The 23705-nt window shown below is 34.4% G+C and overlaps 1 pseudogene; it reads right to left on the bottom strand.

Annotated features, from left to right (window-relative positions):
• Positions 1-3512: 3512 nt before the first annotated feature.
• Positions 3513-23705, bottom strand: part of LOC134261508 (uncharacterized) — a 36194-nt pseudogene continuing 16001 nt past the window's right edge.

Genomic DNA, 23705 nt, shown 5'->3' with positions numbered 1-23705 from the left:
AATTGGCCCAGCGGTTCTTGAGAAGAAGTCGAAAATGTGAAAAGTTTACAGACGGACAGACAGACACCTGCTTGCAACTAAGTAAACCTTCCCTTACTTTCACTGAAAATCTTGAGTCAATTATTCTTAATTCGTTCCGGAGAAGTTTCGAGGACAAGCCGATTCCACATGAGTTTCATCTTTCCTGGCCCAGTGGTTCTTGAGAAGAAGATTTTTAAAGATTTTTCTTATATATTTCTATGTAAAACTTTGGTCGGCCATTTTGGCCCCACCCTAGCCCCAGGGGTCATGATTTGAATAAACTTGAATCTACACTACCTGAGGATGATTCCACATGAGTTTCATTTTTCCTGGCCCAGTGGTTCTTGAGAAGAAGATTTTTAAAGATTTTTCCTATATATTTCTATGTAAAACTTGGGTCGGCCATTTTGGCCCCACCCTAGCCCCGGGGGTCATGATTTGAAATAACTTGAATCTACACTACCTGAGGATGATTCCACATGAGTTTCATCTTTCCTGGCCCAGTGGTTTTTGAGAAGAAGATTTTTTAAAAATGCCATTAATTTTTCTCTAATTCATAATTATCTCCCCTTGGAAAAGGGCGTGGCCCTTTATTTGAACAAACTTGAATCCCCTTTACCCAAGGATGCTTTCTGGCAAGTTTGGTTGAAATTGGCCCAGCGGTTCTTGAGAAGTAGTCGAAAATGTGAAAAGTTTACGGACAGACAGACAGACAGACGGACGGACAGACGGACGCCGGACAAAATGTGATCAGAAAAGCTCACTTGAGCCTTCGGCTCAGGTGAGCTAAAAAGTCATTCAATGAATAAAAATCACGGATTTTTTATTCAATTTTACTTCATTATTGTGTCAAAACAGAATCCATGAATATCCAAGATCATAAAGTATGATGATAAAGGTGGTCTCATAAAGGTGAAGTCTCATAAGGGTGATGTCTCGTCTCGGTGAGCTTTGTAATCTGTGATTACCTATGTTTTGACTAATTAAGGTCTGTATAGATGAATACGATGATTCTACTGTTTCTTTCTTCTCTTTTATTTGACGTGCAAGCAATTTCTTAGTATATCATCTGTTTAAAAAATTGTATGATAATCATATGTTAATCAATACAATAACATAAAATTAAATATCGCATCCTATCATATCTACAACATATATCATATAATACCAAGATTTTTCAGATATGGTGTGTTGAAAATAAATTTTATTAACCAGAGATAAAATTGGAAAGTTTGTCTTTGGTTCTTAATTCAAAATGACGTTTTGTCTACTTATAAGAACGGCAAGAAATATTACTGTCAAACTTTCAGGGATTATATAGATCCGGCTTACACATTTTATGGGTTCAAAATATTTTTTTACATTGAGTATCAAAAAAATTGATACAATATCATATCGTATCATCTAACTTTTTATAATATTACATTTATAATATTACATTGATATTATATTATATTGTAAGGCAGAGGGTGACATCATATTAAACAATATTGTTTCATACCATAAAATTAAAGGAAAATTTAAAATCTAAAATATCATACGAATTATGTTGTTTCATTTATCATCAAACACATCTATCTAGTGACATAACTGTTTCCGGCGAGCAGGTTTTTCCGAGTTTTTCAGATAGGAGATATTCTATTCAAAAATGTTATATTATATTATATTGTATCATCCTTGATAATGGAGATCAGGCTCTGCATAATGGAGATCTGCAGCAACTTCTGCGTTTCATTTATAATATAGTTAAATCAACTATGAAAGCTATCATCTATAAAAATGTGACCTGTTCCAAAACAAGAGGCCCAGGGGCCACATCGCTCACCTGAGCACATCGGTTAGGAAAAACACATTATCCGATCAGAACCGAAAGTTTACCGAGGTGAGGGGGGGGGGGGTGGGGGTGGGGGGGTCAATTTTAATACTATTTGAGAATGCCTTCATATCACTACAGCATATGACTTTGCTGTTATTGATAAAAAGATTTCTTTTTTAAACATTTTGTTCCTATATATTATTTTGTAACAATTATTTAGAATTAATTTGATTCCCCATTGTTTCCCTCCCTATCATAAAGGGCTATGATTTGAACAAATTTAAATCTTCAATACATGAGGATGCTTACACGCCAATATGACTAAACATAGCTTTTCTGTTGGGATTTTTTTCCTTTATTTGATCTACCATAGTGGCCCCACCCTACCCTTTGGGGTTATGATTTGAACAAATTTAATTCTACACTACATGAGAATGCTTCAACATAAATACTAGTACTACTAATCATGGCTTTGCTATTCTTGATAAGAAGACTTTTAAATATATTTTAATGTAAAACTTGGATCTCCAATTTTAGCCCCACCCTACCCCCAGGGGTCATAATTTGAACAAACTAGAATCTAAACTATCTGAGGATGATTCCATATAAATATCTCTAATCATGGCTTTAAAGTACTTGAAAAGAAGATCTTAAAGTTTTCCATATATATTCCTATGTAAAACTTTGATCGGCCATTTTGGCCCCACCCTACCCCAGGGGGTCATGGATTGAACAAATTTGAATCTACACTACCTGAGGCTTATTTCACTTGAGTTTCATCTTTCCTAGCCCAATGGTTGTTGAGAAGAAGATTTTAAAAAGATTTTTCTTATATATTCCTATGTAAAACTTTGATCAGCCATTTTGGCCCCATCCTACCCCCAGGGGTCATGATTTGAACAAACTTGAATCTACACTATCCAAGGATGGTTCCACATGAGTTTCATCTTTCCTGGCCCAGTGGTTCTTGAGAATTAAGATTTGTAAAGAATTTTCCTATATACTTCTATGTTAAACTTTGATCGGCCATTTTGGCCCCACCCTACCCCCGGGGTCATGATTTGAACAAACTTGAATCTACGCTACCCAAGGATGATTCCACATAAGTTTCATACTTTCCTGGCCCAGTGGTTCTTGGGAAGATTTTTTTAAAAATGCCATTAATTTTTCTCAAATTTATGATTATCTCCCCTTGGAAAAGGGTGTGGCCCTTCATTTGAACAAACTTGAATCCCCTTCACCCAAGGATGCTTTGTGGCAAGTTTAGTTGAAATTGGCCCAGTGGTTCTTGAGAAGAAGATGAAAATGTGAAAAGTTTACAACGGCGACAACGCCAACGACTGCAACGACGACAGACAACGGACAAATTTTGATCAGAAAAGCTCACTTGAGCCTTCGCCTCAGGTGAGCTAAAAAAATATTTTGGCAATATGCTTGATTATTGCCTTACTAAATGCCTTTTAAGCACTATTTTTTCTCATATTTTTCAAATGTATATAATTATTCCTAAAATTTGTTGTCATACTAAGAAATACCAAGTATAGATCTCATAAAAACAAGGCAACATTAAAAAAAACTACAGTGTATCACTTGTTCACTATAGGATTATTCTCTAATGTTCTCAAGTATTTAACCAAAATTTGTATTGACAACACAAAAAAAGACAACACAAAAAACTCGTACAGTAGAACTTTAATCACAAGAATACTAATATTCGGGGTTACAAAATCAGGTAAGGAATTCAATAACATGAAAACACTGCAACAGATGTAATACTGAAAGTTGGACTTACAATTACATGAATAAGCTAGACTTATACAATAAGATGTCAGTAAAGATGAATGGTTTTTCGAATGATTCAAATAAAAATCCATAAATCCCACAAATATAATCAAAACAAAAAAAACAAATACATATGTACATTAAAGAAAAGAAAATTACTAATTATGATGAACATTACCTTACCAGGTATATGAATTGTATTAAAAAACTTTGTGTTTAAAAGTCTTTATATATGTAAAGTACTGTAGATCACTATATTTTCTTACACTTTTTTTTCCAAATATTTACCACTTTACATAACCACCAAAATACTAATATATGAAAATATGAATTATATTTACATGTAATTAATATAATCTTTGTGAGTGCTAATTTATATTATTTTTGTCAATAGTACTGGTTATCATTCATATAATTATTATCATATATAAAAGGAAGAAGCTCAGTCTTTGTATCATTTTGATGAAATCATCCGTTTAATCATCCCATTCATCGTCATCGTCATCCATGTCAGAATCATCAGAATCATTGTCTGAAAAAAAAAAAACAATAAAGACTTAACATTATATGAAGGCAAACAAGAATTGATGTACCCGCTAATACTGTATCATATAAACTGGCAAGAAAAAAATTATGGCACTAGAATGCTGTCAATTCTTTATTTTTATAAAATGCATGTACAGTAACACACAGTTATAATAACAAACACATGCATAATGAATGGACCCTTACAGTAAGGCTGGGCAAAAATATCGATATTTCGGTATATTGCAATACAATGACAAACAGGAGGCCCATGGGCCACATCGCTCACCTGAGAAGCTTCGACCATTCTGTTCTTTACCAGATTTCACCCTTGTTATACATAATGCATCCCCACCCTACCCCACTGATCATAATTTAGACATTTTGAAATCTACACTTACCCTACGATCCTTCCATGGGCACATATGTTTCAGCTTTTTTGGCCCAGTGGTTCCTGAGAAATGATTTTCAAAGATTTTTCCTATATATTTCTATGTAAAACTTTGATTCCCTATAATGGCCCCGCCTTTCCCCCGGGGGTCATGATTCCTACAATTTAGAATTTATACTACCCCAGAATGCTTCCACATAAGCTTCACTTTTTCTGGCCCAGTGGTTCTTGAGAAGAAGATTTTCAAAGATTTTTCCTATATATTTCTATATAAAACTTTGATACCCCATTGTGGCCCCGCCCTTCCCCCGGGGTTCATGATTTGAACAACTTAGATTCTACACTATACCAGGATGCTTCCACATAAGTTTCAGCTTTTCTGGCCCAGTGGTTCTTGAGAAGAAGATTTTCAAAGATTTTTCCTATATATTTCTATATAAAACTTTGATTCTCCATTGTGGCCCCACCCTTCCCCCGGGGTTCATGATTTGAACAATTTAGAATTTACACTATACCAGGATGCTTCCATACAAGTTTCAGCTTTTCTGGCTCAGTGGTTCTTGAGAAGAAGATTTTCAAAGATTTTTCCTATATATTTCTATATAAAACTTTGATTCCCCATTGTGGCCCCACCCTTCCCCCTGGGGGTCATTATTTGAACAATTTAGAATCTACATTATACCAGGATGCTTCCACATAAGTTTCAGCTTTTCTGGCCCAGTGGTTCTTGAGAAGAAGATTTTCAAAGATTTTTCCTATATATTTCTATAAAACTTTGATTCCCCATTGTGGCCCCGCCCTTCCCCCGGGGGTCATGATTTGAACAATTTAGAATCTACACACTATCCCAAGATGCTTCCACCTAAGTTTCAGCTTTACTGGCCCAGTAGTTCTTGAGAAGATTTTTTAATGACCCCACCCTATTTTTGTCTTTAAAACTTGATTATCTCCACTTGCGAGGGGATATGTCCCTTCATTTTAACAATTTAAATTCCCCTTCACCCAAGGATGCTTTGTACCAAGGTTGGTCAAAATTGGCCCAGTGGTTCTTGAGAAGAAGTCGAAAATGTGAAAAGTTTACAGACGGACAGACGGATGGACAGACAGACGGACGGACGACGGACAAAATGTGATCAGAAAAGCTCACTTGAGCCTTCGGCTCAGGTGAGCTAAAAACTAAACCTCATCTAGCATCCGAAACCTATGGCTAAGATTCAGCATTCATGATTTGAACAATTTAGAATTTACACTATACCAGGATGCTTCCATACAAGTTTCAGCTTTTCTGGCCCAGTGGTTCTTGAGAAGAAGATTTTCAAAGATTTTTCCTATATATTTCTATATAAAACTTTGATTCCCCATTGTGGCCCCACCCTTCCCCCGGGGGTCATTATTTGAACAATTTAGAATCTACATTATACCAGGATGCTTCCACATAAGTTTCAGCTTTTCTGGCCCAGTGGTTCTTGAGAAGAAGATTTTCAAAGATTTTTCCTATATATTTCTATATAAAACTTTGATTCCCCATTGTGGCCCCGCCCTTCCCCTGGGGGTCATGATTTGAACAATTTAGAATCTACACACTATCCCAAGATGCTTCCACCTAAGTTTCAGCTTTACTGGCCCAGTGGTTCTTGAGAAGATTTTTTAATGACCCCACCCTATTTTTGTCTTTTCTTGATTATCTCCACTTGCGAGGGGATATGTCCCTTCATTTTAACAATTCAAATTCCCCTTCACCCAAGGATGCTTTGTACCAAGGTTGGTCAAAATTGGCCCAGTGGTTCTTGAGAAGAAGTCGAAAATGTGAAAAGTTTACAGACGGACAGACAGATGGACAGACAGACGGACGGACGACGTACAAAATGTGATCAGAAAAGCTCACTTGAGCCTTCGGCTCAGGTGAGCTAAAACCTAAACCTCATCTAGCATCCGAAACCTATGGCTCAGATTCAGCATTCAAGCCTGTCAGGTGCATCAGTATACATAAGACGCATCTCCATGCAAGTTTGGTGAAGTTCAGACCAGTAATAACTAAGATATCATCATCAGAGGGCACTAGCAATTAAAACCTTAACCTGCTCCAGCATCCACAACCTTTGGCTCAGATTCAACATCCATGCCTGTCAGGTGCATCTGTATCATAAGATGCCATCCATTCAAGTTTGGTGAAGTTAGGACCTTTAATAACTAAGATATATTTTTTTAGCATCCTTGATAATGGGTATCAAGATCTGCATCTGCATGAAGCTTCCTCTGTGATTCATTCATATTACAGTTTAATCAACTATGCAAGTTTGAAATAGTACTATTATCTATTAAACATGTGACCTGTTCCAAAAAACTTAACCATATCCAGCATCTGAAACCTATGGCTCAGACTCAGCATTCAAGCCTGTCAGGTGCATCAGTATCATAAGACGCACCATCCATGGAAGTCTGGTGAAGTTAGGAAAAGTAATAACTAAGATATAATCATCAGAGGGCACCTGTTTCAAAAACTTTAACCAGCTCTAAAAACCTTAACCTCCTCCAGCATCCTATACCTATGGCTCAGACTCAGCATTCAAGCCTCACTGGTGCATCAGTATCATAAGATGCACCATCCATGGAAGTCTGGTGAAGGTAGTACAAGTTGTAACTAAGATATACTGACACGCAAAAGAAACGCAACACCCTACTTTAGGGGAAAATAATTATGTAAAGTTAAGAATTTTATATCTTAAAATTATGGATATCTTCAATTTGGTAAATATCGGTAATTTAACGGTTGAACGATTTTCGTACCATAACCGGAAGTCAAGTGTCAGTCTGCTTAACAAAAATAAAAAATTGCATGTTTAACAAAACATCTGGTAATATCGTGGAGTTTTAAGGGTTTGTACAGTTCATCTTAAGTAATGCAGCAATATTTCAATAAATAAAATCTCCTTTCGTTTCCCGTAACGATGCTAAGGCTTCTCGAAAATGGCTTAAGTACGCATTTCCATTGCTCTAACTGGAAAATCCCAAGGTAAAGATGATGGAGAGTTGATGATGCAAAAATACACTGTATCACGTTTCAACGGGGTCTTATGTATCATTTGCATAAATGAAAGACCTTGGACCGGAAGTCCAAGAGTTACTACAATGTGCTAAGTTAGAGAAAATTCGACCTAATCATCTGAAAAACAGGCATTTAAAAATGGCAAAGAATAATTCCTTTGCTCAAATCTCGATATTGATTAACCTATTGTACCGTAAAAATTAAGTTGCAATTGGTTTTTATGGCAGTCTTGCACTTTGTAATTTAATGGCTGGGAGGGGGGTGTTTTAACAGTGATAAGTTACTTAGTAAATTAAAAGATACACATTTAACATTTTAGTGATTAATCGAATTAATCGGTTTTTATCAAATCTCTCATGTTCTGAAAAGTGTTTTTAGCTTTACTGTATCTTTTTTTGGAAATCATTACATGAAAAAATCAAACATTTGTTGAGTACTGCTTGTTGCGTTTCTTTTGCGTGTCAGTATATAATAAAGTGCCACGCCACAGCATGATACGCCCGTCAAAAAATTACAATTAAAATGTATCTTAAACAGTTAAAAGTGCAGGAAAATCATATCAACCTTGATTTTAAGATTTCAATGATTTTTACACACCTTAAAAAAATTGTTTATCCATCTCATGTGGTGTAGGCATTAATTATAACAAATATTGCATCATTCATAGATTTCTATACCTTGCCAAATGCCTATCATGTTAAACAATATCAAATTAATCTTCACAACTTAATCTATACCTAATTAATTTTGGAAATAAAAGGCTGGCCATCAAATATAAACTGACCAACAGTTCTTCTGTCTAATTCCCGAAGGAGACAATTAAGAGCATGCTCTGAAGTAATAAAAGAGACATGCAGCTAGCCTTCCTACATTGAACACATTAATTAATCTTTAACTGGATGCTTGTCTACTCATTACTCCCAAAAGATTATTGGATCTGCACTATCTACCATAAAACATTTTTAAAACGTATAAAACATCAATGATTTTTTTTTTTTTAGATTTAATGTCAGACAGTTAATTGTTAATATGCAATTCACATGGACATGCAGATTCAACCCCTACCCCCATAAAATTAATTTTTAAGTTCACAATATTATGTAATAGTTTAATATGCAATATCAAATTAGTTTTAATTACTTCTCATCAAATTCATTTTAAAACTTTGGCTATCCAAGAAGAGCTATTTTTAATCCAAAAGTCTTACCCATTTGGCCCAATACTCAAGGGATATAGATAGCACCAATGCTCTTACAGCTACTCCTCACACAAAACTCATTAATTTCTCTCTCTAACTTGACATGCAATTTTCTGTTATCAAAATTCTTCTTGACCAGTGCTTGATAATTAGACTCATGGGAGTGGTGGAATTTCTCTAACACACATTACATTTGTTATAGATTGCTGTCAAGTATATATGCTAAAAAAATAAGTATTTTCTTAATTTAACATTTTTCTAATAAGGTTAGTGCAATAGTTTTACATTTTTTTGAATGTGTAAATGAATAGAAAAAAAGACATTTTTTTTAAAAATTCCACTTAAATTAAAGGTCACAGTGACCTTGAAATAGGTCGCGACACACCTTCTACCTAAGATGCATAAACTGGCCAAGTTTGATGATTCTAAGTCTAATAGTTTTCTAGTTATGAACCGGACAGGATTTTTAATATTTGGCTATAACTTTTTAATTATAGGTCAGAGCGACCTACTTTTTGTGCGCGACACACCTTCTACCCAAGATGTATCAGCTGACAAAGTTTGATAACTCTAGGCCTTATAGTATTCAAGTTATAAGCCGGACACGAGAAAAGCTAACAGACGGACAGACAGACAGACAGACAGACAGACAGACAGACGGACAGACATGAAGCCTATAACATAATACGTCCCGTCTTAAGACGGGCGTATAATCATCACAGGGCACCTGCAACAAAAACTTTAACAAGCTCTAAAAACCTTAACCTCCTTCAGCATCTGTAGCCTATAGCTCTGATTCAGCACCCAAGCCTGTCTGGTGCATCAGTATCATAAGACACACCATCAATGCAAGTTTGATGAAGTACGGACCTGCAGTAATTTAGATATTGCTATCAAACGGCACCAGCAACAAAAACTCCAAAAACCTTACCCTCCTCCAGCATCCGAAACCTATAGCTCAGATTCAGCACTCAAGCCTGTCTGGTGTATCAGTATCATAAGACATACCATCTATATATTTTGATAACAAGAGTCTGTTCTTGAAATAAAAGTGAGAAAACTGTAAAAAAAAAAAAAAAGATATGTGCTGAAATATACCGATTAATCGATTGTTAAAATTTTCAATCGATTGTCTAAAATCGACAGCCTTTCCAACCAATCATCGATTATAAATCGATCATCGTGACAACACTAGGACAAGTAATAGCTTAGATACAGGACCTGCAACAACAAGAGGCCCATGGGCCACATCGCTCACCTGAGAAGCTTTGACCATTCTGTTCTTTACCAGATTTCCCCCTTGTTATACATAATGCATCCCCACCCTACCCCACTGATCATAATTTAGACATTTTGAAATCTACACTACCCCATGATCCTTCCATGGGCACATATGTTTCAGCTTTTTTGGCCCAGTGGTTCTTGAGAAGAAGATTTTCAAAGATTTTTCCTATATATATCTATGTAAAACTTGGATTCCCCAATGTGGCCCCGCCCTTCTCCCGGGGGTCATGATGTGAACAATTTAGAATGTACATTATACCAGGATGCTTCCACATAAGTTTCAGCTTTTCTGGCCCAGTGGTTCTTGAGAAGAAGATTTTCAAAGATTTTTCCTATATATATTTCTATATAAAACTTTGATTCCCCATTGTGGCCCCGCCCTTCCCCCGGGGGTCATGATTTGAACAATTTAGAATCTACATTATACCAGGATGCTTCCACATAAGTTTCAGCTTTTCTGGCTCAGTGGTTCTTGAGAAAAAGATTTTCAAAGATTTTTCCTATATATTTCTATGTAAAACTTGGATTCCCCATTGTGGCCCCGCCCTTCTCCCGGGGGTCATGATGTGAACAATTTAGAATGTACACTATACCAGGATGCTTCCACATAAGTTTCAGCTTTTCTGGCCCAGTGGTTCTTGAGAAGAAGATTTTCAAAGATTTTTCCTATATATTTCTATATAAAACTTTGATTCCCCATTGTTGCCCCGCCCTTCCCCCGGGGGTCATGATTTTAACAATTTAGAATCTACACAACCCTAGGATGCTTCCACATAAGTTTCAGCTTTACTTGCCCAGTGGTTCTTGAGAAGAAGATTTTTTAATGACCCAACCCTATTTTTCTCTTTTCTTGATTATCTCCCCTTGCGAGGGGATATGTCCCTTCCTTTAACAATTTAAATTCCCCTTCACCCAAGGATGCTTTGTACCAAGTTTGGTCAAAATTGGCCCAGTGGTTCTTGAGAAGACGTCGAAAATGTGAAAAGTTTACAGACAGACAGACAGACGGACAAAATGTGATCAGAAAAGCTCACTTGAGCCTTTGGCTCAGGTGAGCTAAAAACTTTAACCAGGTCCGGACGCCAACGTCGATGCCAAGGGTATAGCATAAGCTCCCCCTGACTTCGTCTCGGTGAGCTAAAAACCTAAAATAAAGGCCCCAAGCTGATATATTATGTTTTTGTTTAAGCCATAGCATATATAATACAGCTTGAATTCAATATTTGAAATAATATGACACTTTGTTTACCTCAATTCTTTTGCACACCAGTATGTGTCATAAGTTATTGGAGTTTTCTTTTTTCCTTCAGGAAAACGTCTTATATTCTCCTTTAATGATTTAGAATATATGTCAATTTTGATACCGGTATTTTTCTGAAATTTGCCTGGATATCAATTTTTTTAAACTCCTCTCTGAGTTCATTAACTTTGATTCCTGCACAAAAAATACGATAGTGAAGAACCATCCATAGAATTATAACTGATTCAATCTGTAAGCTCTCACACTGAGGATCAAATATTTTTAGCGATAAGCTACTGAGAAGAATGTCATTCACTGCATCATACATATAAACTCGAAATTCAGTTGGAGTTATTACGATATTTGGTATTAAATGGCTCTGAAAAGATGGGTGATTTTGTCTCTGAAGCAATGAAAATACGATTGTTTGTGCAATGGCCTGGTCTTCATAATCTTTTGCATTTCGGAGTTTAACTTCTGAACCAGGAGAATCTTCATCTGTAAAAAACACACAAAATGTTGATTTTAATGAAAACAAGCATTATGAGAGTATTGCATAAGTAATACACGTCCCCCACCGGTTTGTAGCGTCTCAACAGACCAACCCGATAATGAACTATATTGTATTGTTATACTCTCATATTAAAAACTGAAATCTGATTGGTTTAGACGCAGTTCATAATCTGTTCTATTACCCTCAGCGTTAGCAATGCACTTAGCAACGGGTAACATTACGAATTGTTACATGCGCGTACGGTTAGCCTTAGAATTCACGTGATTCCTATCAAAGCAGTGGTGTTTTCTTTAAAATTAAGACATTCAGTATAACAAAATAAATAGTGCCTGTTTGGGAGGATAACAGTTGAAATTGACACCCCTCGGGGTGTCAATTTCAACTGTTACCCTCCCAAACAGGCACTATTTATATAATAATACATAAAACCCTGTCGATTAAATTAACAACACAATGCTTGACACTATTTTATTAGGTCACCTGAGTAAACTCAGGTGACCTATTGCTATCTGTTTTCGTCCGTCGTCGTGCATTGTGCGTTGTGCATTGTCTGTCAACATTTGAACAATTTCAGCTTCTTCTCTGCAACCACTGAACCAATTTCGACCAAATTTGGCACAAAGCATCTATGGGTAAAGGGGGACAAAAATTGTGAATTTCATGGTCCCTGCCCCCCTAGGGCCTGGGGGGTGGGGCAAAAACCACTAAAATTAATGCAATCTTTAAAAATCTTCTTCTTTACTCCTGGACATCAAGCAGTCAAACTGTTTGCATGATTGTAATCAGCATTGAGTCCTCTACCAAAATTGTGAAATTCATGGCCCTGGGGTCAGGGGTTCTATAGCTAGGGCGGGGCTAAATAAGTATATAGTGAAAATGCATTATTTCTTTGAAAATCTTCTTCTCTGCTCCTGGGTATTAAATAAACTAACTAAGGACATAGTTATGATGAGCAAGAGTGCCTCTACCAAAATTGTGAGTTTTATGGCCCTAGGGTCAGGGGTTCTGGTGTTAGGGCGGGGCTCTACTGATTATATAGTGAAAATTCATGAATTCTTTGAAAATCTTCTTCTCTGCTCCTGGGTATTAAATAAACTAACTAAGTGCATAGTTATGATGAGCAAGAGTGCCTCTACCAAAATTGTGAATTTTATGGCCCCAGGGTCAGGGTTCGGGTGTTAGGTCGGGGCTCTATTGATTATATAATGAAAATACATGAATTCTTTAAAAAAATTTCTTTTCTGCTCCTAGGAATTAAATACACTAAGTACATAGTTATGATGAGCAAGAATACCTCTTCCAAAATTTTGATTTTATGGCCCTAGGGTCAGGGGTTCTAGTGATAGGGCGGGGCTCTATTGATTATATAGTGAAAATAAATTAAATCTGAGAAAATTTTCTTCTCTGCTCTTGGGTATTAAGCAGATGAACTACCTATGTAGTTATGATGAGCAAGGACCCTAATCTTCCAGAATTGTGAATTTCAAGGCCCCAGGTTCAGGGGTACCATAGGGGGGGGGGGGTGTACTTATATACTGAAACTGGATGAATTGTTTGAGATCTGCTCCTTGGTATTAATCAAATATTTTTGAAAAGCAAGGGTGCCTTTTCAAAAATTGTGCAATGTGTGGATCTAGGCCTAAGGGTCAGGGGTTCATGTGTGATAGGGGCATTACTGATTATTGCTGAATATTACTGTTTACTTGAAATGCATTTTTTGTTCCCCCACCCTGCCTATAGGTATTAAGTAAACAAACTAAGCAACTGCTAAGTGTATTATTATGATGATCAATGGTGTCTCTTTCAAAATTGTGAACGCCATAGCATCTGGCTTAAAACATGAATCAAATTAAATCACTGGAAAGTTGTTGCATAATGCTCAGTTGACCTATAAGGCCCATGGGCTTCTTGTAGAACTTATTTGTTTGTTAGAAACAATGAAAGGAATGGTCCAAAAAATGCACGGTATTATTACTGACAACATACTTGCCTCGTTTATTTGATACACACCGAGCCCGATAACGAACCCGAACATTAAAAAATTGGAATATAAAAAAATAATTTTCTCGAAAATAAGTCAACCAGATGCTACAAAAGTGTAAACTTGATCTGTAGTTTGACATTTTGAAGCTGTTCAGCAAATTTCATATTATTCCTCAAATGCATAAAGAAAAAAAAGTGTGGAAAACTGAAGTCGGATGGACGGACAGACAGACAGATGGACTGACGGACGCAGAGGAAAGCTATAGTCCCCTACGGTGAAAACCGGTAGGGGACTAAAAAAATGACACAATGATATGAAAACGTTATAACAATGAACTAATTTAGACATGCTTATTAAGAAAATTTGCAACTCCTGTTAGAGGAAACATGAGATTTAAAGGCCTAAATTGCCATTTAAGTATAATACAACACTGAAAAAGGATTTTAAAAAGTAAAAAAAAAAAAAAATCACCTAATATAGCCCTAAAACAAGAGAAATAAGATGATCAAAAAATCAACTAAATAATGTGCTATAATAATTCTAAGTAGTCTAGATCTAATCATTACAGATTTGCCCCGATTACAAATATGTGTATGGAGAAAGTTGAATCAGACTGCTACAAGAAAAATATAACAGAACATTGCACGAAAATTGAAAAATGCACTATTGAATATGAAAGCTGCCATTTTACTAGTTATAAAATGATGTGGAGAAAAATCCAATTCCCAGAAACTGTACCTTAACTCTTTAATTTTGGCAACACTTGCATTTAACCATACAGAAATCAATAGAAAATGTTTTAACCCCCCCCCCCTTTCCACCAGAGAATCAAACAGATTTCCTTTTTTAATACAAATTTAACAAATTCATACCAAAGCTTTTCTTGTTTCTCGTGGGAAGGGGTATTGTTTACAAACATTTGTTTTACTCTATTTTTTTTAAATCTGAGTACCGGTACTACATGTATTTTAAAACCCATGGTTGTTTTAAAGCCTGATTTCAATGGATAACATCATCCAGCCCCCTTATAAAATGTGCAATACATAACAAGGGAACCACTAAGCAGAGCATTCCTTAGCGTGTACGAAGTTTGATAAATATCCGTACAAGGGTTTTCTTTTAAATCTTGCTTCCAAGCTGAAGAAAACACACACGCACAGCAGCGATGCTATATCCCCTTCACAACAAGTTGCGTAACGGGATAATTAAGTGCATTTAACAATCTGGTATTATTACAATTTCACGATACTAACAATTCAGAATCTATACTACTATATTAAAATAATAGACTCAAATTTTAGGGCTTCAATACCGAGAAATTGGAAGAGTACTGTTTTTTGTTTTATGAATTTTAAACATCATTGGTACTTGAATATTACCAATTTGTTTTTATTTTTTCTCAATCAAGCTTCGCTAATTAATAATCAAAGAAAATTCCTTTAAAAAATCTGGAAATCATCTGGATTTTTGGAATTTTACAATCTTGCGCATTACATTCACGCTAAATCAAAGGAGGCTCTTTAGTTTGTCACGGTTTTCACAATATCACATTTGCATGGATAAACTCAGAAACGATATAATTACTAATACGTGTAAATTTTCATTGAAAATTTGCTTTTTATTCTGTTCATCAAAGAGGGAGATACCTTTAACACAGTGCAATAACTATGAAAAGTACTGAGAGTTCTGAATGTCAACATGGTGTGTAAATTTGAAGCGAGTAAAAACGTTCTTCATTAATATGAATTAAATTTTTAGATGAAAGGGTCTTTACAGCATCGAAATGGCTTGTTATGAATAATTTGACTGTTATTTTCAATGCAGCTTCATTTATTTTCTCCAAAATCGTTTCGGAGCGATTTTGCAATTTTTTGCTACATTACGGGTATATATACGGATATATATGTGGGAGGCATTTTAACTGTGGTGAAGGCCTGTCCCAAGACAGAGTTAGACTATTTTAACTAAGCAGAGTGTTGTGAAATTAATAGCATTATTATAGGCTTAAAGCTTGGTTATGTAAATGTCAACTCTGTGTCGATGTATCTATTTTGTGAATGTCCGATATTATATGCAATGTCAACCCGTGCATGCACAGGTCAAAATCTAGTCTACATTATAGGAGAATGCTTGCATAGTTATCTCACCTATTCGAGCATTTTAGTTCTTGAGAAAAAGATTTTCAAACATTTTAGCGATATTTTTATGTCAAACATTGAACTGCACATGGGGCCCCAGTTTTAGTCCAAGGGTCACAATTTTAACAATTTAGAATCTTCTTTCCTTTATACAGGGAAATATTTGATCTCGTTTTGTTTTTGCCGCTTTTATCCTCGTTGCCAACGTGTGTATTTAGGACTCAATGTCTCAAATAATTTCTCTTTCAACTTTTTCTAGGCAAATTTAAGACAGGGCAAAACTATTTGCAATTGATGAAGGGCGAAAATAAAACAGGGTGAAAACAACCCTGTTTATAGTATATATACAAGCTTTGGTGTAAATATTGGCATTTCTGGTGCAGTGGTTCTTGAGAAGAAGATTTTTTAAAATATGCATTTTATTTTCACTCTTTTGCAATTATCTCCCCTTTAAAAAAGTTGTGCCCTTTATCTTAAAACTTTAAAATCTGCTTTCCATATAAGGATGCTTTGTACCAAGTTTGGTTAAATTTGGCCCAGTTGTTTTACATGTGTTAAAGAGAAGAATTTAAAATTGTGAAAAGTTTACAGACGGGCAGACAGATGGATGGACAATGGACAACCGGTAATCAGAAAAGCTCACTTGAACCTTCAGTTCAGGTAAGATAAAAATCTTATTTGCTAGGACAAAGAAACTCCCAGAGTAGCAAAAGGTACCTTCTGTTTTAGGCCTTTTTGTTGGTGTTTCTGAATCCAAAGGAGATGTAGATGATGAAAGTGACTCTGATACAGTTGCAATGCTTTCTGAAATCCCAGTATGAGATAAAAACAAAATATCAATAAACCCATACCAAACGTCTTCATGACCTACAAAGTACACAACACAGTGTGTAAATTTAAACATATCTTATTAAAATGCTATATTTTATTGAAAAGAAAATGTACTTATACTGTAAATTCTTAATTAAACGCGAGGAATTTATATCGACGTAAAATCGTGAGAAGCATCCCTCGCAGATTTTAAAACCTCACAATTATTTTCTGAGAGTTGATAACAATAGGAAATAATAGAGAAATGTTCCACGTTCATGATTTTATATTCTCGCGATTTGATACAAAATATTAAGAACTCGCATAATATAAGGAATTTACAGTATACAAAAATTCTAAATATTATACAACACATTGTAAAAAGTTAGTGAAACTACTGCACAGCTAATAAGAACTTAATTCCCATCACCCAGTGATTCAAGGGAAAGGCTTGTGCAACAAGCCATAGTCATAATGAAGTGAAAATTGAATTCACTTTTTAGCATTGCTAGATTAACGAGGCCGGGTCTAATTTGTTCTGCCCTAGATTTTTGAATGAAATTTTTTACATGAATTTTTACCGATCTAATTATTTTTTTAAGATAAAAAATTAAGACATTTACCACACTATTTGTCTTAGGGGTCATCTTAAAGTTTGTTAATTTTTAACATAGGACCCTATGGGAATTTGCTTGAAATGTATGTTTCTATAGAAGATGGGACAATTTTGATACACAGCTTATTCATTTTCTTTTTTAAATATGTGCTCATTTCTTTCATTAAAATTCAAGAGCTGAATAAAATAATTAAAATTTTCAACAAAATATACAGCCCACCCACACCCATTATATGGATTAATTTAACAATATATTATAATTTTGGCCCAACCCTTGAGTTAAAACCCCTTCCCAGGGGGACATGAAAATCACAATTCTGGTAGAGGACTTCCTGGTCTACATAATTACCTTAAGGACAGATGATACAAACAAATTTTTTCTTTGAAAAAGATTAAATATTATGTCACAAGCTTAGAAAAGTGGATGGTTCTTCGATTTTGTTCTCCTAAGAACTGGAATATGAAAAACACTTGGAAAATATTAGTAATATTTCAATGAAAAAACAAATATAGACAAATCAATTTCAGTAAAGGTTTACAGGTGATAACAAATTTCAGAATATGTTATCTTGGTGCTTAAAGTGTAATATAAACTGAAGAAAAATATACCAATTACCAAGCCAGGTGAATTTTATTAGGAAAAGCTAATTTGTTAAAATCAGCCTATGTGATATTGCTAATTTTTTGTCATTTTGTTCCTCCTCTTAAAATTCACCTGGCTTGGTACGGTATATTTTTCTAACGTTTATGCTACACTTTTAGCACAAAGGTAACTTATTCTGAAATTTGTTTTCACCTGTAAACCTTTACTGAATGTGATTTGTCTTTATTTGTTTTTTTATTGAAATATTACTAAAATTTTCCTATTCTGTTTCATTTTCCAATTCTTAGGAGAAAATATTCTAAGAATTATCCACTTTTCTAAACTTGTGACATGATATTTTATCTTTTTCAAAGAAAAAATTTGTTTGTATCATCTGTCCTTAATGTCAATGTATAACACACACTTTTTTCAGCCAAAATTTGATCAAAAGTGGGGGGTGCGTGTTCTACATAGGACTAAAATTTTACCCCATTTTTTCAAGCCGTGATTCTTGATACCATGGGAGTAGTGACTGCCGATATAGCGTGTTATGCATGTTGTATGAGTGTATACTAAATTAACTGCATCAAAAATACCTTATTCTTAGCTTTATTTCCATGTATTGAAATATTTATCCCCTCTCAACACTATTTCTTGCATCAAACAAGTTTAAATATCGCCAGTGTATTCGCCATTGCGTAAGCAGCCACCTGTTGACATGGCACGTGGTCAATTTTCAATTTAATTTTCATTGCTGTGCTATGTTCCGATCACAAGATTAAAGAAATTATGCATAGATTATAAAATTATCATGAAACATCAATAGTTTTTGGGGAAATGGCGGCCATTGATTTCGCCATTTTTATGGTGCGCGTTATACATAGGACCTGCTCTTTTTTTGCTTTTTTTGGAGTCAACTTTGGGGGTGCGTATTATACACAAGTGCATATTTTACACGATACATTATAGTATCATTTCAGTTTTTTCTTACAGATGTGTGGGTGTATAGAGAAAGAAGATTTTTTAAAGTAAAGTAAATTTCCTAAAATAGAACACATATCAATTCAATATTGCCAAGAGACAAATTATCATGCACTTTTCAGGATGAAGTTTAAATTGTTAATGGGTGACAAACAGCAATTACCGTAAGTAAAAATGCATGTTCAATATCCCCCAACAACCCTCCTCCTACTGTTAATCTTAATGTCCTTCTGGTATCCCACTCCTCACATTTTGATTTTATTGTGCAGCTGTTCATTGTATTTTAAAGAAATATGATTAACTTATTAATGTATTTAATTTCTTTAAACCTGACAGAAAGATTATCATTTCATAATTACACAACATTCATAAAGAAAATTCATTTGAATTAAAAAAACAAACAAGTTTTTGGGAAACTATTTTTTAGTGCGGAAGGTTTTTTTAGTCGAAAATGACAGAAACAAGCAATTTTATGAATTTTCAATATACATTTCTTTTTATTATACTTTAATCATTATTCACATTTTTAACATTTGATAGGTTTGTGACATGTTCTATAGGTCTTGTGTGACTTGTACAAAACTAAATTTTGAGAGAGTGATAGACGTTTAGCATAACATCAAGCAAATATATAGAAAATGTCTGAATTTTTTTAAGCCAAATTTTGTGAGAATTTTACCTTTGAAGCCATATACCAATCAAATTGTAACTATCATAAAAATGGTCTATTTTAAGTGCAAAAAAGTCACACAAAAATTTATGCAGCTTCATACAATTTTTTTTCATAATCCCTCTATTCAGTCAGTGACCATTGTGCATAATTAAAAACAATATTTCAAGAAAAAAGTTTGCATAATCAAAAATACTGACACAAATCCTAATCAAGCTGAAATCGCATTATAAGTGCAAAAAGGTCAAATCAAATTGGCCATACCTCAGAGGGATAACACTGACCTCCCATTATCTTTGTATCTTTTAAGTGTGTTTTGTCTACAGATTTCAATGATATACTTCTCAAGAAATTCTTGATACAAGAACATTGAAGAGTGGGACATTAAAACAAATGCAATTATTTTAAAGATCAATCTAAGCTCAGCATACAAATTTTGCTTTTTTTTTAAATTTGGCCCCACCTATGGCACCCCAAGGTGGTAGATTCACAATTTTGATTCCTCTTACCATTGAGATGCTTCACATAAAAAATGGTAACAAATGGCTTAGTAGTTTTTAGGTAGTTCAAAATGTAAAATTGTTAACGCACAACCGACGACGCACACCCAAGACACATGATGAAGGACAAAGACCAATAGGTCACATGACCTAACAACTGATATATAGCAAAATGAGCGAAAATTGACTTTGGGTTTTTTGGGTGAAGTTGAAGAGATGTATCTGGATCAACCTCATAAAAGCACAGTAACAGTATAATGTCAGTAGTGTACAATGTATACTTCATTTAATAGCATATTATAAGTATTACCATACCTATTCCTGTATATCTGTACTTTGGCATCTCATTGCATCCACAGGCACACGGTTTTTTTCCCTTGGCTTTCCCATCAACTACATAAGAATCTCCTGGAGCTAGTTTTCCTAGTAAATGCTCTGCCAAAGCCACAGCTACTTCTGTTTCACCAACATCTTTCCCTGAAAGTTGTTCCTTCTCAAAAAGTACCTTCCTGAGACATCTTGCATGATAGTCTAAAATAGAAATCATCAGAGTAAACTTTGATTGATGAAAAACTAGAAATTTCCATAATGGACTAATACTCCCACAAGTTTTATTTTTCAAAAATGCAACAGGTCACTTTAGCATTTCATGGATCTAAAGGTGTCTGAGATTGTTAACATTGACAGTCAAAATTTAATTGATTATATATTATTTTAGACGGCAGGATAGTCACTGCCATTTTAGTGTTATTATCTCTACACACAAAAAATAAAAAATTCTATAAAAGTCTTGTAACTCTTCCATAGTCCTAAAAGAGTTAAATAAATATTCTTTTAACAAGCTCTTCATACAATTAAGGTAATAATAAAAGCTTGAGTATCGCCAGCTACCTCATGATATGATATGTATCACAATATATAAATGTAATACATCATGTATCACGATATAGTTGTCAACTATAAATAAACTGGTATCTATATTGCCTACCTCTATAAGAAATATCATTGCATGAAGAAATTATGTCAACTATTTACACAAGAGGCTAACAAACTGTTAGCATTGTAGTTCTTGAGAAGAAAATTTTTAAACATTTTTCAAATATATTCCTATGTTAAACTTTGCACCCCTCTTGGGGTCCCAGTATAATTTAGAATCTACATTATTTAAGGATGCTTGCAAAGTAATCTCACAAACTGAAGCATTGTAGTTCTCAAGTAGAAGATTTTTAAATATTTTCCTTCTATGTTAAACTTTGGACCCGTCTTGGGTCCCAAGCATTCTTAAGGGGTAACTATTTTAAAAGTACTGAATGTACATTATCCAAGGCTGCATGCATAGTAATCTCACATATTGTAGCATTTTAGTTCTCGAGAAGAAGATTTTAAAACATTTTTCCTAAGTATGTATTTCTATGTTAAACTTTGAACCCCGCCTGGGGCCCCAGTTTTTGTCCGGGGGTCACAGTTTTTAAAATCTAGGATCTTCACTATATAAACAAGCTTTTTTAAATACATTGACATTTCTGGTACAGTGGTTTTTGAGAAAAAGATTTTCAAATTTTTTTACTATGTATATTTCAGTGTTAAACTTTCACCCCGCCTGGGACCCTAGTTTTTAACGTTAAGTCTTAAATTAATGCCCTATAGGGTCACTTCATCAATTTACTTTACAAGTAAATTTAAACAACTTCTAAAAATAGTTAACTTCTTTATTAATAATAATACATGCATTATTTATTTCCTTATAATGATAGAAACTTTTTGTTTACATGAAACAGTTTTAATAGCCCCAAAACCACCGCCTATTTTACAGATTATCAATTTTCCCTAAATATACAAGCTCCATCTAAACCATGGCTCAGATAATGCCCCACCCCCCCTTGAGACAAATGAATTCAGCCACACTTGTCTTTGATGTTCTTATTAGCTCCTAAGAATTTATCATTGGCAAACAAAAATTTTGCATTGTCAGTTGATAGAATACTTATAAAAAATAAATTTAGTTAAGACATAAAGACAAAAAACCTCCATCTGGATGTATTTATATAAATATATTTACATTTTCCTGTGTCTTTGCCTGTGATAACACTACGTGTCGATTTTGTACTATATATATATAACTCATAAAGCCAAATTGAGGCGCCAGCAGGGTTTGCTTATTTATATTTAAATATTGAATTGTAAGATGGTTTAAAATTATATAAATATAAGTAATAAGGAATCATTCTTTGAATATTATGAGGTGATAATTTCGGTCTGAGCGTAATCAAATCTATCATAAAGCCCTTTGGGCTTTATTGGATTTGATCACGCCCCGACCAAAATTATCACCTCATAATCTCAAAGAATGATTCCTTTTATATTTTAAAGTGTTTTAAGGTGGTATGGGACATTTCCATGTTGTGACGTATTGTTTATCGAAATAAACAATAAAATATAGTGTAATTATACAAGTAGTTTATTTACAAAAAAGGTTACCTAACTCCATAGCGCAGTGGGTTAGAGGGTTTACTACGAACCCGTAAGTCATGAGTTCGAATCCTGCTGGGGGTTTTACAATTTTTACCTTTTCAAATATTTTTAAAAGCTATTTTTTGGTTAAATATTGTAAAATTTGAAAATTCTAAACCGGTGAAAGTTTTTCAATTATATAGTACTTTAATCCGCATACATATCGACAGATGTCCCACAGCACCTTAATACTATTAATTAGTAAAATCTGTAAGGATTACCTCCCTTACTTTTCAACATCAGTGTACAATATTTAGAATAAGGAAAATGAAAACTGTCATAAAATCATTAAATCTTGTCTGATCTTTAAGAAAATTGCAGGTGCACATCTTCAGATGGTAATCAACATATGTACAAATTTTCAGACTGTTCCATGCAGTAGTAAAAAATTCTATAGGGGGGGACAAAGTTGCGTCTACAGACAGATGGACAGACAGACAGGGTGAAACCAATAAACCCCCCCCAAACTTTGTTTGCGGGGGTATAAATATATAGTTTAATGATTTTTACCAAAATTACGCCCATTGTGATCCCGAAAAGGCCGGTCCTTTGGGTAATTTTATTTCGAATTGATTAAGGGCGTTAAGGGGTATATAATATCAATATTTCAGAGAATTCTGTACGTAAATGAAATTAGAAGAGCTTTATTCTCTTTGAAAATTTTGTGAGAGTCAAATTTCAGGCTTAGGCTCATATTCTTTATGTATGAAAAGAACACCATTTTATGCAATTGGTTCTATATTTAGCAACCATCCTAGCTTTTATAATACCGATGGACCAGCAGACAGAGTAATATTTGATAAGAACATATCCTCAGCTACTTGTTTGAAAAATATGAAAAAATTCTGTATGCATTTTATTTATCTAACGTGCGAGTAACCATTATTGCTGGAAAATACACAAGTTTCCTCTATTACTCTCTTCATGTAAGCTGTCAAGTAAAAATTTCTAGGCAAATCTCTGCACTGTTCATTTAATTAATTTGAGAAATAATTTTTAATTTTTTCTCATAAATATCAACTTACTTCTGGCTAAAAATAAACCCTGTCCATGACCTTCGATTTACAGGAAGTTCGAGTACCCATTATTGCCGCT

This window comes from Saccostrea cucullata, unplaced genomic scaffold (assembly GCF_032062105.1).
Source record: "Saccostrea cucullata isolate Sc308-1 unplaced genomic scaffold, CSIRO_AGI_Scuc_v1 ctg2889, whole genome shotgun sequence".
In the NCBI taxonomy this organism is placed as follows: domain Eukaryota; kingdom Metazoa; phylum Mollusca; class Bivalvia; order Ostreida; family Ostreidae; genus Saccostrea; species Saccostrea cuccullata.
This window is presented reverse-complemented; position numbering and strand designations above follow the sequence as displayed.